Genomic DNA, 15,525 nt, shown 5'->3' with positions numbered 1-15,525 from the left:
GAAATAGTGCCCCATTGTTGGTGTCGGTGAGAGAAATAGTGCCCCATTGTTGGTGTCGGTGAGAGAAATAGTGCCCCATTGTTGGTGTCGGTGAGAGAAATAGTGCCCCATTGTTGGTGTCAATGAAAGGAATAGTGTCTCATTATTTGCGTCAGTGCGAGAAATAGTGCCCCATTGTTGGTGTCAGTGAAAGGAATAGTGTCCCATTATTGGTGTCAGTGAGAGAAATAGTGCCCTATTGTTGGTATCATTGGGAGGAATAGTGTCCCATTGTTGGGGTCAGTGGGGAGAATAGTGTCTTGTATCAGTGGGAGGATTAGTGCCCCAAGAACCGGTTTTAAAGGCAAACATCTCCCAGGCCGCAGTTTGAAGACCACTGCACTATGCAATCAGATCATACAACCTTATACCAAAACACAATCTACCCAACTAGGATCCAATCAGGCACTACATGGTAGAGCTAAAGGAGATTGTACAATCAGATTGTATAGTGTATGGTCAGCTATAAGTGCTTTCCTAAAGTTTACTTTACTGAGCCCCAAAAAAAAGGTAATTGGAAGGGGCTTACACATTTATAGCAACTAAACTAAATTGATTATGCCATAAATAGCGTATATATTATATATTTTATGTCTTTTTATGCTAGAATATAAAAATCTATCAAATAAATGGAATATATGATATATAAACCACACTAATGAAAATTAACCAACAATAGTGTATTTGTTTTTTTAACACTATAATATAATAAATAAAAATAATATTTGAACAAGAGAGTTTCTGCACTAGTGAGAATGAACCTTTTGATCCAATGTCCTGTACTAAAGTTCAGTTTCCTGAGCCCTGAAGGGGCTTACACACTTAGACCCCTTTCACACTGAAGGCGCTTTTCAGGCATTTTAGCGCTAAAAATAGCACTTGTAAAAGCCCGAGTACTTTCACACTGGGGCGGTGCACTTGCAGTCCTGCAAGCAGCACCTTTTGGGGTGGTGCGGGAGCGGTGTATACAGCACAGCGCTCCTAAACTGCCCTAGCCATTGAAATCAATGGGCAGTAACTGCAAAGCGCTTCAGCAGCAGCGCTTTGCGGGCAGTTTTAACCCTTTCCTCGGCCGCTAGCGGGGATAAAAGAGCTCCACTGGTGGCTGAAAATCTCTGCAATAACAGCGATAAAGCGTCGCTAAAACAAATGCCAACGTGGCCCACGCCCCACTGTGAAAGGGGTCTTATAGCTACTAAATTGAATTGCTTATGCCAAGAATAGGGAATAGTGTATACTGTGTGTTTTTATGATACAATATAAAAATATATTGAATAAATTGTATAGAGAAATACATTTTTAATATATAAAAAAATACAGCTTCTGCATTTGTTGGCATCCACTTATTTTTTTGGCATGGATCATATACAAGCGGCTCTATCATCAGAGCAAAAAGACTGTATTTATTGTTTCTCTGCGCAGTCGCCACAATCCTGACGCTGATGCTGTTTTTTTTTTTTATTGCTACAATATTACTCTAATTATTATTTTGTTTTTGTGTTGTGGATTATGAAATATATGTATACAAACTGGATATGGCAAATGGTGCGCCAATGTTTACCAATTAAATTTAGTAGCTATAAGGCTCGGTTCACACAGTGGGCGGCACGACTTGCAGCGCCGCGACCTGCACACGATCAGCGGCGACTTGCAAAACGACTTCTGTATAGAAGTCAATGCAAGTCGCCCGAAGTCGCCGCAAAAGTAGTACCGGAACCTTTTTTCTAAGTCGGAGCGACTTGAGTCGCTCCTATTAGAACGGTTCCATAGTACAGAACGGAGCGCGACTTGTCAGGCGGCGAAGTCGCCTGGACAAGTCGCCCCTGTGTGAACCGAGCCATAGACACCTTTCACAATACAGCTTCTGCATTAATGAGAATTAACACATTAATACAGCTTCTGCGCTAATTAACCAACAATAGTGTATTTATGTTTTGTACATAATAATAATATAAAAAAAATACTTTCTTTTTTTAAATTCACTAGTGATAATTAACCTTTCATGCCAATGTTCAGTCAAATACATGGTACAATATATATAGCTGCATTTCTATACTACACATTTAAAGCCTGGAAGGAAAAAAAAAATTGGATACATTTACAGAAGTTGCTATATAACCTAATATTATGTCCAAAATTGTAAACATTGGCGCACCACTTGCCATATCCAGTTTGCATACATATATTTCATAATCCACAACACACAGTGTTTAAAACAACGTTTTGCTTTTTTTTTTACAAAAAAAAAAAAAAAACACACACACATTTATAGTAATATTGTAGCAGTAAAAAAACAAACAGCATCGGCGTCAGGATTTTGGCGACTGCGCCAAATAAACAATAAAGACAGTCTTTTTGCTCTGACGACAGATCCGCTTGTATATGATCCATGGAAAAAAAAAAAAAGAAAGGGGGGGGGGGGGGGAGATGCCAGCTATTACTTAAAAGAAACAATTTTCCCGAAACGTAAGGGTTAAGAAGGAGCGAACATGGAGCGCTCACTTCCGCAATCAGCCATCATCTGATGGAAGCAAGCCTTTGCATGTCCCCCACCACCACCACAATAACACAACATCTCATACTGCTACATACTGTCCCCCTGGATGATCTATGACTATATACAATGTACACATCTCCCCTCCACACCATACACACATGAAATCATACAATGTATCAGTCCATAGACGCAGGACAGACACACAACACCAAGCTGCAATCATGTCTGCTGTCTTTGTCTCATTTACCTCTCTAGCCTTTCTGTAGGGAGCAGCAGCTGCACTCGGCACCGCAGGAGTTAAAGTCAACCTAAGATCTGCTCTTTCTGCTCACTGCTGCTGAGGCTGCCTTTTTTTTTTTTTTTCGCAACAACTTTATTCAGCTTGGCGTTGTCTTCCTGGTTACACTCTTACACTGTACTTCAAGACTTCTCCCATCCCCCATATTCTCAGTTCTTTAATACGTAAAGGTTCATGCAAACTTTTTGCATCGTAAGCAATTTATTAACAACACCAAAAAGTTGTGAAATTTTATACAGTAACAAAAGAAAACAAAAAAAATAAATAAAAATAAAAAGCAAAAAGTTTTCCAAAAAATCTTGAGTAGACAAAAATACAAACAGTACACCCCAGGCCACAAGGACACATAGGTAGGGTTTCCACCGTTAGGGATGAGCTCAGGCGTGTTCGCATGGAACACGTGCAGAGCCCGCCAGGAAGTCGGCGCAGCGCTGCGCTAATCACAGGCAGTGAGACATTTCCCGATCTCTGCAGCCGCGCATCGGGACAATGTCTCACTGCCTGTGATTAGCGTAGCGCCGCTCCAACTTCCTGGCGGGCTCTGCACGTGGACCGTGCGAACACGCCTGAGCTCATCCCTAGTCACCATATCTCAAAACCAAACACATATTAATTACTCAGGTTCCATGGCTGATTAAGGTGATAATTAAACTCACTTGGTGCCTTATCTGCTTTAAATCAGAACCTGTGTAATTCATATGTGTTCGAGTTTAACCACTTGCCGACCAGCCGCAACAGTTTTACTGCGGCAGAATGGCATGGCTGGACGAAACAACGCTATGTTACGTCGCTTCGCCCTATGCCCACTAGGGGTGTGCGCGCCCATGCCCCCCCCCCCCCCCCCCGGAGCCGATGCGAGTGCCTGGCAGGCGTGACAACTGCCGGGCTACCGCAATCGCTTGTGACACAGCGAGAACCATAAACTGTGTGAGTAAACACAGAGATCCCGGTTCTCTGCGGGGAGAAGAGACAGATCCTCTGTTCATACAGAGTATGAACAGCGATCTGTCATCTCCCCTACACAGTCCCCTCCCCCTTTAGTTAGAACACACAGAGGGAACACATTTAACCCCTTGATCACCCCCTAGTGTTAACTCCTTCCCTGCCAGTGCCAATTTTACAGTAATCAGTGCATGTTTATAGCACTGATCGCTATATAAATAACAATGGTCGCAAAAATGTGTCAAAAGTGTCTGATGTGTCCGCCATAATGTCGCAGTCATGATAAAAATCACAGATCACTGCCATTACTAGTAAAAAAAAAAAAAAATATATATATATATATATAAATATATATATATATATATTGTAGACATGTCACTGGAGAAGTGATCGAGGGGGTGTACATCTCACCTAGGTTGCTACACAGTGTGAGATGGTAAATCCAGGATGGATCAGTTTCTCAGCAGCGATATGCTGCTGAGTTGTTATTTAATTTTGCCGGGCCTGGGTTTATATGGAATGGCAGGTAGGTTTGGTAGAGGGACCTGTCATTCCACATTCCCCGATCCAGTTCTGGGTTTGGGATCAGGTGAGCTTTGATCCTAATTAGCCTGGGAAGCTAAAGGCTCTGCAAGGTCTGCAGGTGTTTGCTCCCAGCCAGGGAAACAAACAGTCTGTGTGTTTGAGGAAGCTGCAAGCACAGCCAGTGCTGGAGCTAACATCCACCCTGCGATATCCAGGCGAAAGACGCTGCGTTTATAAGTGTCAGATAGGTGAGAAGAACCTGTTAGTAAGCGCCCAGCCGGGCTAGGTTGTTTTGTTTTTGTTATTATTTTGTGCCTGTTATACACAAGAAGCACGGTGTTGCTGTATACTTTGTTTGTTGGACTGTTTGTACCACGAATAAACGCCAAGTTCTACTTTATAAAGTCCAAGTCTGCTGTGAACTGTGTCCAAACACACCCTACCCCGGGAAGATCCCTTACAATATATATATATATATATATATATATATATATATATAATGCTTTTATAATAATAAAAATGCTATAAATCCCCTATTTAGTAAACGCTGTAACTTTTGTGCAAACCAATCAATATACACTTATTGCGATTTTTATTTTTTTTATTTTTTACCAAAAATATGTAGAAGAATACATATCCGCCTAAACTGAGAAAAAAATGTGCTTCAAAATAAAAAAATAAAATAAATAAATAAATAAAATGAAAAATATGGGGATATTTATTATAGCAACAAGTATAAAATATTGTGCTTTTTCAAAATTGCCTCACTTTTTTTTTTTGTTTATAGCGCAAAATATAAACCGCAGAGGTGATCAAATACCACCAAAAGAAAGCTCTATTTGTGGGGGAAAAAAAGGGACAATTTTGTTTGGGGGCAACTTCGCACGATCGCGCAATTGTCAGTTAAAGCTACGCAGTGCCGAATGGCATACAATTGCCTGGTCATTCAGCAGCCAAACCTTTAGGGGCTGAAGCGGAGGGATGAGGGGGCAACCTAATGCATACCTCCCAACATTTTGACATGGGAATGAGGGACACCTACTAGCAAATATATGAAGGCATAGGACACACACCCTTAAATGAGAATTAACCAAAAAAAAAAAGTTAATTAAATCCACAAGGGCTTTTTTTTTTTTTTTACCACTACAGATCCTTTATATTGGCTTTTTTTTTGGCAATTTAGAAATCAGATGGGAGGTTTAGCAGTGAGAAACACTTTTTGAAAAATAACAAGTGCATTTTATACACAACTATATGGATCAGACCAAAATGAAGGACAAATGAGGAGGAAAGAGGGACAGAGGGACATTGTTTAACCACTTGCCGCCCGCCCTATTACAAATAGACGGCGGCAAAGTGGTTTCATAATCCTAACCGGACGTCATATGACGTGATCAGGATTATGAGCCGCTGCGCGCCCCCGGGGGCGCGCATCGCGGCGATCGTTGTTGCGGGGTGTCAGTCTGACACCCGGCAACTACGATCTCGGTAAAGAGTCTCCGACGGAGACTCTTTACCACGTGATCAGCCGTGTCCAATCACGGCTGATCACAGTGTAAATGGGAAGAGCCGGTGATCGGCTTTTCCTCACTCGCGTCTGTCAGACGCGAGTAGAGGAGAGCCGATCGGCTGCTCCTCTGACAGGGGGGGTCTGTGCTCATCGATTATCAGCACAGCCCCCCCCCCGAGGATGCCCACACTGGACCACCAGGGACGCCACCAGACCACCAGGGATGCCCAGCAGAGGTAATCCTCCCTAGACCACCAGGGATGCCAGTCAGGCACAATGGATGCCAATCAGTGCCGATAATGGATGGCAATCAGTGCCCACAATGGGCATCACTGATTGGCATGCATTATTGTTTGGCACTGATTGGCATCCATTAGTACAGTATAACACCTGTGCTGCTAATGAGTGCCCACCTGTGCTGCTAATGAGTGCCCACCTGTGCCGCTAATGAGTGCCCACCTGTGCCGCCTATCAGTGCCCACCTGTGCCACCTATCAGTGCCCACCCATGCCCATCTGTGCCGCCTACACATGCCCATCTGTGCCGCCTACCCATGCCCATCTGTGCCGCCCATCCATGCCAATACGTGCCAGCTATCAGTGCCAATTTGTGCCACCTATCAGTGTCCATCAGTGTCGCCTATCAGTGTCGCCTATCAGTGTCGCCTATCAGTGCCGCCTATCAGTGTCCATCAATGCCACCTCATCAGTGCCACTTCATTGGTGCCCATCAGTGCCGCCTTATCAGTGCCCATCAGTGTAGCCCCATCAGTGCCCATCCGTGAAGGAGAAAACGTACTTATTTACAAAGTTTTGAAACTGAAACAAAAAAAAAACATTTTTTTTTTCAAAATTTTCGGTATTCTTTTATTTGTAGCACAAAAAATAAAAACCACAGAGGTGATCAAATACCACCAAAAGAAAGCTCTATTTGTGGGAAAAAAATGATAAAAATGTCATTTGGGTACAGTGTAGCATGACCGCGCAATTGTCATTCAAAGTGCGACAGCGCTGAAAGCTCAAAATTGGTCTGGGCAGGAAGGTGTTTAAGTGCCCTGTATTGAAGTGGTTAAAATGAGGGACAGTCCCTCGAAATCAGGGACAGTTGGTAGCTATGCTTATGTACCTGGACATGATGGTACAATGTGTGCAGCTGTGTGTAATCTGCCATCCCCCCAATCCTCTACCTCCATTATCACATCCTACCTCCAAGAGTGCTCCATTCATACACCTCCCCCCAAGTCCTTCTAAACAAATAAAGAAGGTCTTCCTCCATCACTGTCTTCCTTCCTCTCTATTATTTCCTTCTAACAAAGAGGTGATAAGTAGTGACTGCCTGCCCAGTGATGAATTAGAATTCCCAGCATGCTCTGCAGCATGTATTGCACAGCAGGGCCTGTAACTGAACACAACCACACTTAAGCCCCACACACACTATCAGATTTTCTGCTGATTTTTTTTCCTTCAGATTTACCAAAACCATATAATATGAGGTCAAACCTTAGGAGTTTCAATTTGTATGCAATCAGGCCGTCCCTTCACTACATGGTTTTGGTAAATCTGAAGGAAAAAATCTGCAGAAAATCTGATAGTGTGTATGGGGCTTTACATTGTACAGACATGGGGTTGTTGTTGATGGGCTTTTGAAGCACACAACGCACGTCTTCACAAAGCACGAGGTTCGTTCACACCAGACGCATTGATCAGTCGCAAGTTCATCACAAATAATTGTTTCCTGCGTGCCCTGTTCACACCATACATGTGCGGCGGTGGGGCTCAGTGCAAGTCTCTGCATGTCAGTGCAACACGGCGCCCCCCCCCCCCCCCCCCAGAGCATAGAGTTGAATAAGGTTTTGTGACATTTGAATAAAGTTAAAAAAGGAAAAAAAAATTTAAACAGTGTGATGCAAAATGACAACGCAATACAACACCACCCCTACACAACGTGTGCCCATGCAACATACAGGCTGGTGTGAATGTGCCCTTTGCTTGTAATGGCATTTTTTGCTTGATGTGTTTCCCGCTGAATACAACAAACACATATCCCAGCGCATGCTCTAACCTCTTGCTTACTGGGCACTTAAACCCCCCTCCTGCCCAGAGCAATTTTCAGCTTTCAGCGCGGTCACATTTTGAATGACAATTGCGCAGTCATGCTACACTGTACTCAAATTACATTTTTAGCATTTTTTTTCACACAAATGGAGCTTTCTTTTGTTGGTATTTAATCACTATTTGGGTTTTTAATGGGATTTTATTTTTTTGCTAAACAAACAAAAAAAGACAACAAAAGTTTGAAAAAAAAAAAAAATTTCTGTTATAAAATTTTGCAAACGGGTAATTTTTCTCCTTCATTGATATTTGCTGATGAGGCTGTACTGATGGGCACTGAGAGGCACAGATAAGGCGACACTGAGAGGCACAGATAAGGCGACACTGATGGGCACTGATAAGACAACCCTGATGGGTGGCACTGATGAGTGGCATTGATAGTTGGTACTGATAGGTGGCACTTATACACACTAGTAGGTGACACTGATGGGCACTGGTAGGTGGTATTGATAGGCAGCACTGGTAATGACGCACTGATTGGTGATTTATAGGTGGCACTGTGGGCAGTGATAGGCCGCACTGATAGGTGACACTGTAGGCACTAGTAGGTGACACTGGTGGGCACTGGTAGGTGACGCTGGTGACACCTCTGCGATCGGGACCAATGTCCCTCTTGCAGCCGCCAGTGATCGGCTTTTTTTTTCCTCCTCACGCTATCAGATCCACTGGCTCTGTTTACATCACATGATCAGCTGTCATTGGCTGACAGCTGATCACGTGGTAAGGGGCCAGAGTAGGGACCCCTTACTCCGATCTGTGATCAACTGAGTCTCATAGACTCGCTGATTACAGAGCGTGCCGTGCACACCGTGCAGGGGGCGCACAGGCCGCTCAAGCGCGGGAGGACGTCCAGGGACGCCCTCCCAGCAAATTAGGTCCCCGCTGTAGCCATCTTTCAGCTATAGTGCGGACGGCAAGTGGTTAAAGAGGAAGTAGACCCTGATAGGTTTTACTTCCTCTTTTTTCCCCTGCAAAGTAAAGGCATAATGGGCATCGCATACTAGCCCATTATGTTGCACTTACCTGCAAACGGAGCCCGCAGTGTCCCCGAGGTCCCCGCTGTTGGCTGTGTCCATCTTCATCCCTCTTCCCTCTGGGACTGTAGACACTAGGTCTGTGACTGGTCAGAGTCGCATGACGTTACTTCCACGTGGGCCCTTTAGAAATGGCACGCTTTCTTCAGTGCACATGTGCCGATGACGTTGATAAATATCTCCTAAACCGTGCGGGTTTAGGAAATATTTCCAAAATCTTCAAGTAAGCCTTATTATAGGCTTACCTGTAGGTAAAAGTTGTGTGTAAGGGTTTACAACCACTTTAAGACACGCATCAATGCATGCCGTAATAGTCATATAGTTGAATAAAGACACCAGTCCATCCAGTTTAACCACTTCAGCCCTGGAAGAATTTACCCCTTTCCTAGCCAGAGCATTTTTTTGCGATACGGCACTGCGTCACTTTAACTGACAATTGTGCGGTCATGCGATGTTGCACCCAAACAAAATCCCTTTTTTTTCCCCCACAAATAGAGCTTTCATTTGATGGTATTTGATCACCTCTGCAGGTTTTTATTTTTTGTGCTATAAACAAAAAAAAGAGCAACAATTTTGAAAAAAAGCGATTTTGTTTTTCCATTTTGCTACAATAAATATCCCCCCAAAAAATATAAAAAAACGAATTTCTCTCTCAGTTTAGGCCGATATGTATTCGTCTACATATTTTTGGTAAAAAATAAAAGAAAATCGCAATAAGCTTATATTGATTGATTTGCGCAAAAATTATAACATCTACAAAATAGGGGATAGTTTTATGGCATTTTTATTATTCATTTTTTTTTATTAGTAATGGCGGCGATCTGATTTTTATCATATGTGCGACATATGACAGATATGGCAGACACATTGGACACTTTTGACACTATTTTGGGACCGTTGTTTTTTATACAGCGATCAGTGCTATAAAAATGCACTGATTACTGTGTAAATTACACTATCAGGGAAGGGGTTAAGTGTGTCCTAGGGAGTGATTCTAACTGTAGGGGGATTGTCTCATTACAACATGACAGAGATCACTGCTTCCGATGACAGGGAGCAGTAGATCTGTCATGTCCCTAGGCAGAACAGGGAAATGCCTTGTTTACATAGGCATCTATGACATGTTTGCGGGGCATCGAGTCTGCAGGCAAGGTCACGGAGTATGTGGCGGGCGCGTGTGCGCCCACAATGCCATGTCTTAAAGGGGACGTACAGGTACACCTATTTGTGCAACTGTGCCATTGTGCCAACGTACATCGTTGTGCGCTGGTCGGCAAGCGGTTAACCTGTGTGGGTGCGTGAGTTTGTCAATAATAACTCCCATATTCCCTGTATATTGTGTTTGCTAACATGCCCATCTAAGGGGCCTTTCACGCCGGCTGTCCAATCAAGTCCGCCTGTCAGTTTTTCGGGCGGACCTGATTGGACCCTGCAGTCTCTTCTATGGAGAGGTGGATGTCAGCAGACATGTCAGCTAACACCCGCCGCCATCCAATCCTGTCTGCCAAAACCATCTCAGCAAAGGGAAACCGGCAGTGAAGCCTTGTTGCTTTACAGCTTGTTCCCTACTGTGCATGTGTGAAGCACGCTGCGCTTTGAGATTGGCCCAGCTGCGGGGAAAGAAGGAGGGAGGGCCGGACTCAGTCGGAAGTGGGAGTGGGTACCTGTCAAAACCAGGTACCCCCTCCCCCCCAAAAGGTGCCAAATGTGGTAGAAGAGGAGGAGGCAGACAAGCGGAGCTTCCCCTTTTGGGTGGAGCTCCGTTTTAGGTAGAAACCATTTCTTCCCCAATTTCAATGAGGCAGGTTCACATATGCACAGACACGGTTTGCAGCCCGGTGCATTTCTGTTCACCAGTTAGGTGCTATTCAGGTGCCAATTTTTGCCTGAATTCGCACTGAACCATTGCCTCTGCAGCTAAAGGGGGGAGCAGTTGGGGGGAGGGTGTAAAATCACAGCTCAACTGCGAGGTGTTAGTGCCCCTCATCCACACATGTGAATGAGTCCCGAACAAGTATTTAGGAAAGTCCATTTATTCCAAAAATCAAATGTTGAAACAAGTAAAAGTACTTTTGAATAGCATTTAAGTCTCTGAATGTAGTGAGAATATTCTTTTAAATGTTAGTACAGTATATGTAGCACTAACCCCCGAAGGAGCTGCTGAATTTTTCTGGGCTTACCGATTACTTCCTCCAGCTCGTACTCGTTGTCCTTGTCTAGGGGTTCCCAGGGCTGATAACCCAGTAAGTGTAGAGACCGACACTTGTATTCCTTGTTAGGATTTTTATTTTGCATAAAACAAACTCAGTCTCTAAGTTGGGAATAGAGGGTATCGGGGTAAAGTTTAGCTCAGGTGCTTGGAACTGCTGACTTCAATAAACGTCTCCTATATACACAATCCAGGGAACAGCCGCTCGCAACTGGACTCTTTAACTGTTGGATAAATCCTTAAGTTTGGGTTTAGCAGCCAACAGGTAATCCTAGCTTTTCAAAGTCTCTCACACAGACCTGGTTGGAAACTTGGTTACAACTGTAATGGTAGAAGTAGGAACTTTTCTTACTGTACCAGAATCTTTCAGCTGGTCCGGCGATACTGTAAGAATTGTGGATTCAACCAATGTCCATGCAGCTCAGCTTCCAGGCTCTTACCGAGCAGCCAGCCTTGTGCGTGGCCCTCTTCCTGAAGAGTCCTCCCCTGGTCCGCATGTAGAGTTGCTGGGCCTCTCCAAACCCAACCGAGATGGCACCGAACACCTTAGAATCCTCCTTCCAGTTACTGCGCCTCGAACTAGCCAGTTCCGAGGCTCGGAAACGGATGGATCTGCGCCCTAGGCCATGAGGGCCCCCCGGGGGCTGGTCAGGAAGACCAGGACCACGGAGTCAGCAACATATTCTGGCTAGGGTTGCCACCTTTTCTTCAAGCCAAACCCGAACACTTTAGCCGTGTATGGCAATTTTTTTTGTAGTGTACACTATAGGATTGTGAAGACATGGGAAACCTTTGGGTGCACTAAGGAGAGCGATAATGTGGCATGCTTTATTGGACAGGTTACCTCAGGGGTCATTGTCACCCCACTTTATAAAATACGGGTCAGTGTTACCCCCTCCATAATTTAGGGGTCTTCCATAGAGGACCCCCATTAGGTCCCTTATATCAGCACTCCCCTTAGAGACCTCTATTCGATCAGGAACCCCCCCCCCCCCCCCTATCGGTGTCCCCTGCCCTAAAGGCCCACATTAGGACTGACTTACCAAGAGCTGTTTCAAGCCAGGAAGTGTGGGAGCCGGAGTTTGGGGGCAGAGCAAAGCTGCTCTACTGTAGTGCTATTTTCCTTTTTTCGTTCCATTGTGTGGGGGGAGGGGGGGGCTTGGAGAGTAAGCAAAGTAGAGGCAGGTGCTACATCACTGTGCCCAGTGTCTGCAGGACACAGGATACAAAATACATCCAAACTTGTGCACTCACTCACAGGGCCACTGTTAGGAATCATGGGGCCCTCACCCCCTGAGGGGGAGAAGAGGTGGGGGCGGGAGGTGAGAAAGGGTGAGAGGAGAAGCAAAGGGGTTGAGGAGGCAGAAGAGAGAGGGGGGGAGAAAGAGAGATGGGGAGGGGATTGGGGGTGTGATGGGGAGTTGGGTGAGAGAAGCAGGCTGAGAGGGAGGAGGGGTGAGAGAGAAAGGTGGTAAGAGACGGGGTGGCCTGACAGAGGGGGGGGAAGAGTAGCTGACAGAGGGGGGGGGGGGAAGAGTAGCTGACAGAGGGGGGGGGAAGAGTAGCTGACAGAGGGGGGGGAAGAGTAGCTGACAGAGGGGGGGGGAAGAGTAGCTGACAGAGGGGGGGGGGGGGGAAGAGTAGCTGACAGAGGGGTGGGAAGAGTAGCTGACAGAGGGGTGGGAAGAGTAGCTGACAGAGGGGGGGAAGAGTAGCTGACAGAGGGGTGGGAAGAGTAGCTGACAGAGGGGTGGGAAGAGTAGCTGACAGAGGGGGGGAAGAGTAGCTGACAGAGGGGGGGAAGAGTAGCTGACAGAGGGGGGGAAGAGTAGCTGACAGAGGGGGGAAGAGTAGCTGACAGAGGGGGGAAGAGTAGCTGACAGAGGGGGGGAAGAGTAGCTGACAGAGGGGGGGAAGAGTAGCTGACAGAGGGGGGGAAGAGTAGCTGACAGAGGGGGGGGAAGAGTAGCTGACAGAGGGGGGGGAAGAGTAGCTGACAGAGGGGGGGAAGAGTAGCTGACAGAGGGGGGGAAGAGTAGCTGACAGAGGGGGGGAAGAGTAGCTGACGGGGGAGTAGCTGACAGAGGGGAGGAGTAGCTGACAGGGGGGGAGGAGTAGCTGACAGAGGGGGAGGAGTAGCTGACAGAGGGGGGAGGAGTAGCTGACAGAGGGGGGGAGATTAGCTGACAGAGGGGGGGGGGGAGTAGCTGACAGAGGGGGGGGAGTAGCTGACAGAGGGGGGAGTAGCTGACAGAGGGGGAGGAGTAACTGACAGAGGGGGAGGAGTAGCTGACAGAGAGGGGAGTAGCTGACAGAGGGGGGGGAGAGAGAAAGGTGGTAAGAGAGGGGGTGGCTTACATAGAGGGGGTAGCTGACGGGGGGTAGCTGACGGGGGTAGCTGACGGGGGGGAGCTGACAGGGGTGTAACCGACAGGGGAGTGGAGCTGACAGAGGGGATAGCTGACAGGGGAATGGAGCTGACAGAGGGGGTAGCTCACAGAGGAGGGGAGTGGAGCTGACAGAGGGGGTAACTGACAGAGGGGGTAGCTGACAGAGGGGGGGGGGTAGCTAACAGAGGGGAGGGTAGCTGACAGAGGGGGGGGTAGCTGACAGAGGGGGGGTGGCTGACAGAGGGGGGGGTGGCTGACAGAGGGGGGGTGGCTGACAGAGGGGGGGGTAGCTGACGGAGGGGGGGTAGCTGATGGAGGGGGGGTAGCGGACGGAGGGGGGGTAGCTGACGGAGGGGGGGTAGCTGACGGAGGGGGGGTGGCTGACGGAGGGGGGGTGGCTGACAGAGGGGGGGGTGGCTGACGGAGGGGGGGTGGCTGACGGAGGGGGGGTAGCTGACGGAGGGGGGGTAGCTGACGGAGGGGGGGTAGCTGACGGAGGGGGGTAACTGACCAGAGGGGGGAGTAGCTGACCAGAGGGGGGAGTAGCTGACCAGAGGGGGGGAGCTGACAGAGGTGGGTGAGAGAGAAAGGTGGTAAGAGAGGGGGTGGCTTACAGAGAGGGGGGTAGCTGACGGGGGGGGGGAGCTGACGGGGGGGGGGAGCTGACGGGGGGTAACCGACAGGGGAGTGGAGCTGACAGAGGGGATAGCTGACAGGGGAATGGAGCTGACAGAGGGGGTAGCTCACAGAGGAGGGAGTGGAGCTGACAGAGGGGGTAGCTGACAGAGGGGGGGGGGGGGTAGCTGACAGAGGGGGGGGTGGCTGACAGAGGGGGGGGGTGGCTGACAGAGGGGGGGTGGCTGACGGAGGGGGGTGGCTGACGGAGGGGGGGTGGCTGACGGAGGGGGGGTGGCTGACGGAGGGGGGGTGGCTGACGGAGGGGGAGTGGCTGACAGGGGACTGGCTGACAGAGGTGGGTGAGAGGGCAGATGTGAAAGACAACTCAGCGAGGACTCGAGGAGACACAGCAGAGAACACACCAGGCAAGGAGGCGGGACTTCGGGCGGCCGCGATCACCCACAGTCCAGCCCCGCCTCCACATGTGACAATGTCCACCGTCCGAGCCGATCAAAGACCCTTGTGTACGCCGCCCGCACATGACACTATCAGCCAATCACAGGCTGAATAGGTATGCCCCTGCACATCGTTGAGCGTGGCTCGGAGACTGAGCAGTAATGTACACTGTTACGCTGATGAATCAGGATTGAACTGCAGCTATATGTGCCCGGGTTTCGGCGGCTTTGAAAACCGGGCACATGTGTCCAAACCCGGACTGTCCGGGTCAAAACCGGACAGGTGGCAACCCTAATTCTGGCCCAGAACCACGTGACTTCGCCACCTTAACCACTTCCCCACCCGGCCAATGCATATATACGGCCGGGTGGGAGCCGTCTGCTCCTGATAGGACGTTCAGGAACGTCCTTCAGAAGTAGCGGGATCGCGCGCGCGCGCGCGCGTGCCGGCGCAGCGGCGCGATCCCGATGTGCTCGTGTCACCCGGACACGGCACATCTCAGATCGGCAGGAGGGCTCTGTGATTGGCCCTCCTGTCCAATCACGGCCGTCATGTGATGTAAACAAACAGCCGGTTGCTAGGCAATCGGCTCTCCTCTCCTCACACGGAAGTCATCGCTGAGGAGAGGAGAGCAGAACGCTGCAGCCGGCTGATGATCAGTGAGTATGGGCTGCTTTTTATAGCTTTTTACTCACTGATCATCAGTGTAGTGTCAACACACAACACAGTACAAACACAGTCCCCACATATGTCCCCAAAACACACATGTCCCCAAATAATAAAAACATGTCCCTAATAATAAAAACATGTCCCCCACATATGTCCCACTAAAATCACATGTCCCAATGATTATCTGCACACATATGTACGTGATCACCTGCACACATATGTACGTG

Source organism: Lithobates pipiens, unplaced genomic scaffold, assembly GCF_037356315.1.
Source record: "Lithobates pipiens isolate NorthernLeopardFrog02 unplaced genomic scaffold, aLitPip1_a1.2 Scaffold_17, whole genome shotgun sequence".
Lineage (NCBI taxonomy): Eukaryota > Metazoa > Chordata > Amphibia > Anura > Ranidae > Lithobates > Lithobates pipiens.
Note: the sequence above shows the minus strand (reverse complement) of the source record.